Source organism: Mus pahari, unplaced genomic scaffold (assembly GCF_900095145.1).
Source record: "Mus pahari unplaced genomic scaffold, PAHARI_EIJ_v1.1 scaffold_11963_1, whole genome shotgun sequence".
NCBI lineage: Eukaryota > Metazoa > Chordata > Mammalia > Rodentia > Muridae > Mus > Mus pahari.
In genome coordinates, this window is record NW_018392800.1 from 1 (window position 1) to 4,627 (window position 4,627).

The 4,627-nt window shown below is 43.5% G+C and overlaps 1 pseudogene; it reads right to left on the reverse strand.

Moving 5' to 3' along the window:
* Positions 1–3,337: 3,337 nt before the first annotated feature.
* LOC110315180 overlaps positions 3,338–4,627 on the reverse strand; it is an 8,428-nt pseudogene continuing 7,138 nt past the window's right edge.

Here is a 4,627-nt window from a genome sequence, read left to right on the forward strand (position 1 = left end):
GGGACTCCAAATGCAAACCCATACTTATACTCACTAATTAGATGAATACATGTAACCTTAGAATGAGTGAAAGTCCTGGGTGTGGCAGCTTACACCTTTAACCCCAGCATTTCCAGAAGCAGAGCTAGATGGGTCTCTGTGAGTTCCAGGCCTGAGAGGGCTACTTGGTGAGACCCTGCCTCAAACCAAACAAGCAAACAGAAAATGAGGGGAGCATAAGCATGCATGCATGCATGCAACTATTGCTCTCGGTGGTTCTGACCCCAAACGTGCTGTAACCAGCTCTCACAGGCTCCTGCCACAATGACTTCCCTGCTGTGATGGATCTGGATTTGTGAGCCAAGCAAACCCCTTTCTTCCCTCAATGCTTCTGTCAGGGAATCTTATCACATAGGAAACAAAGCTAAGACAGGGCATAATATATCAGTGTGAAGGGCAGATGCCTCCCAAGCAGGAGCTCTTAGAAAATAACTAACAGCAATGTCAAACTGTGGGCTGTGAGAGAGGTTCTGTAGCAGACATCGCAGGCATGACAAAATAATGATGATGATGATGGGACCAAAACCAATAACTGTAAGAACATCATTTCTTGAGCTTCACTGGTCCAGCTAGTTTCTTGGCCTTGCTGAATGCTTCCAAATGCCTCAGTTCTGACGTCAAGAAGCCTCGAGTTTCAATTCAAGCTCCTGAAACTACCATTCAAAGGCTGTGTAACATTAGGTACCTCACTTCATCTCAGAGCCTCAATTTCCTCAAAATCTCAGAGCAATTCTCATGTCATGGGCAACAGCTATGAGGAAGGAAAACAAAACAAAACAAAAAAACAGAAAAAGGTAATCATGGGTATAAAAATACCTGTGGGATCAAGATGAGCTTTCTGAAAGATAAAATGTATCACATTTAATTGTCTGGCTTCTGTCAATTAGTACAGTCTATTACAGTCTATGGTAAATATTGCTGGTACCTATGTACACGTCAGTGATTTGAAGCTAGAAAATGTCTGCAAGTTGCTTATTTTTGCTAAGGCCATTAGTAGTCCAAGCTGGTCTCAAACTTGCTATGTAGCCAGGGCTGACCTTGAACTCCTGATCCTCCTGCCTCTGCCTCTCTAGTACTGGGATTACAGAAGTAAATAAAAGGAATGCTACTTGGGCAAGTGAGATGGTCCAGAGAGTAAAAGAACTTCCACCAAGCCAGACCACCCGACTTTGACTCCCAGAACCCATATAAAAGTAGGAGAGGGGCTGGTGAGATGGTTCAGTGGGTAAGAACACTGACTGCTCGCAAGGTCCTGAGTTCAAATCCCAGCAATCACATGGTGGCTCACAACTATCCGTAATGAGATCTGATGCCCTCTTCTGGTGTGTCTAAAGATAGCTACAGTGTACTCACATATAATAAATAAATAAATCTTTAACAACAACAAAAAAAGGTCAGGACAAATTCCTGAAAACTGTCCTTCAGCTTCCACACTTGAGCCATTGCTTGCATGTGGGTAGACCCGCGAACACTTAACAGCTATAAATTGTTAAGTTTTTAATATTGTATTTCATTTTATGTGCATTGGTGTGTTTTCTGCATGTGTATCTATGTGAGTGTGTCAGATGCCTTGAAACTGGAGTTCCAGTTGTGAGCTGCTGTTTTAGGAATTGAAACTTGGGTCCTCTAAAAGAGCACCCAGTGCTCCTGTCCACTGAGCCATCTCCCCTGCCCCAAACTTAAAAAAAAAATTTTTTTTAAAGTGGCATCTGAGCCAAAATGTGACATAGAATGATCTTGCAGATATCTGAAGACTGACTGAGGCAGAGTAAACCTCAAAGATAAAAGATGGAGAAGCAGAAGCAAAGGAAATGTTGGGTCAGATTGGTACACCTGAATAGCAGTGAGCCAGACAGGGAAACAAGATCCTAAGAGTCAACCAGGAAGAAGATGATACTTAATAGATTGTGTCTGAGATGAACTGATGAAAGTGCTTAGCCTGGAGCTTCATTTCAGTCTTCAATCTCTTAAATATCTACAGGAGGCCTGAATTTCGAGCATGAGGAAGTTGTAGGAGGGCTAACTAGAAGAGAGGCAATGCTGGAAAATGAGGGCCACGTGAGTCCTTTTTAGAAGGAGAAATGGCAACTAACAGGAACCAGTTATTAAAACAAATCCTAGACAATTGTTGCCCACTGTCACAGAAGTTATCTTTAGACTTCTAGAGGTATGCCAGCCAAGAACTCTTGGTGACCCATAAGGGTACATGTTGCTTAGACATACCAATGACCAGGTCTGCTTTGTTCTGTTTAGTAGGCACTTCAGCTTTTTTGTCCCGGGGGTGGGGGAGTGGGGAGGTGGGGGTGAAGGNTGACCAGGTCTGCTTTGTTCTGTTTAGTAGGCACTTCAGCTTTTTTGTCCCGGGGGTGGGGGAGTGGGGAGGTGGGGGTGAAGGAGTGGGGGAGTGGGGGGTGGGGGTGGGGTAGTGCAGGGTGGAGTGGGGTGGGGTAGAGGGGAAGCTTGGTGGTCATGGGGATCCACTTTTTCTAATCAAACACAATTAAAAAGACCAACTTAACTAATCAAGAGGCTCTCTTGATTGACAGGCTCTCCAAAACTTAAGGAAGCATCAAAAATCTCTGAAAACCCACAAGCCCAGTGCCCACTAGTGCAGACTCCATCCTGTGACCATGCAGGTAGCAGAGCTGGAAATCCCATGAGCTCCATAGACACACAAGAATCCTTGCCCCAGGCAGGCAACTTTGGCTGCTGGCCTTCAAGCCTAGGTCACAAAGAACAGCAGGGTTCACTGCAGTGTTTAGGTTTTGCTTCAGCAAGCTTCCTCCTCTCTCCAGGCCAAACAGGAACACAGCTAAGATTCCCACAGGGGATGTGGACTGAAGAGTAGCAGGAGGATGGCATCAATGCTTGTAGAGCAGCAGGCATTAGCATTTCATTTGCAGAGCAAGCCACAAGATTCTTGTCCTATACCTTCTAGGTAATTTAGTTCTTTCTCTGCTTATAATTTCTCTGCTTATAAAGGAATCACTACCTCCCCAAAGAGAAGAGGGTTTTTTTTTTTCCTTTGTCTAAAATAAGGTCCCAGAACTAGCATCATGACTTAGACATATCTATTATTATTTATTATTATTATTTTTCTTTTTATTAAATATTTTCTTTATTTACATTTCAAAAATTATCCCCTTTTGTGATTTCCCCTCCAAAAGGCCCTATCCACTATCCTTTCCCCTTGCTTACCAACCCACACACTCCCACTTCCTGACCCTGGCATTTCCCTATACTGGGGCACAGAGCCTTCACAGGACCAAGGACCTCTCCTTCCACTGATGACAGACAAGGCCAACTTCTGCTACATATGTAGCTGGAGCCATGTGTCCCATCATGTGTATTCTTTGGTCGATGGTTTAGTCCCTGGGAACATTCTAGGGTACTGGCTAGTTCATATTGTTGTTTCTCCTACAGAGCTGCAGACCCCTTCAGCTCCTTGGATCCTTTCTCTAACTCCTCTATTGGGGACCCTGTGCTCCAGCCAATGGTTGGCTGGGAGCCTCAACCTCTGTATTTGTCAGGCACTGGTAGAGCCTTTCAGGAGGCACCTATAACAGGCTTCTGTCAGCAAACAGTTGTTGGCATCCACAATAGTGTCTGGGTTTGGTGACTGTATATGGGATGGATCCCCAGGTGGGGCAGTCTCTGGGTGGTCATTCCTTAAGTCTCTGCTCTATACTATGTCTCTGTAACTCCTTCCATGGGTATTTTGTTCACTCTTCTAAGAAGGACAGAAGTATGCACACTTTAGTCTTCCTTCTTGAGTTTCATGTGGTTTGTGAATTGTATCTTGGGTATTCTTACATTCTGGGCTAATATCCACTTATCAGTGAGTGCATAACATGTATATTCTTTAGTGATTGGGCTACCTTACACAGAATACTTTCTAGTTCTATTCATATGCATAAAAATTTCATACATTAATTATTTTTAATAGCTGAGTAGTACTCCATTGTGTAAATGTACCACATTTTCTGGATTCATTCCTCTGTTGAAGGAAATCTGGGTTTTTCCAGCTTCTGGTTATTATAAATAAGGGTGCTATGAACATAGTGGAGCATGTGACCTTATATATGTTAGAGCATCTTCTGAGTATGGTGTTATTATTACTTGAAATTGTTTAAATTTGAGATAATCTTGCTAGATTGGCCAGGCTGGCCTTGAACTAAACTTATCCTGCCTGAGCCTCCTGAATACTTAAGATTATAGGCATGGGTCACCAGTCCTGGATTCAGAAACATCAAAAAGCAATGCACACAGCACAGGAGGTTTGGGGGGCTGGGTGAGACTGACAATCTTTCTATGTAGAATGTAGACTAGAGTGTTGTGTGTCTGGAAACTTTGCCCAAAAACAGGGCAAATATAAAGATGATAAACTGAGTGCTCTACAGAGGACTACCAGTTCTACACATACATCACATATCCTTATACACCAACTTCCTTTAATTTATTGGTTATTTTATGTGAGTGTGAGCATGAGAGTGACTCTGTCCATGTGCAGAAGCATGGGGACTGAGTTTGCTCCCCAGCACCCTGGTACAAGCTGGGCATACTTTAGTGCATCTGAGATCTTGGCACT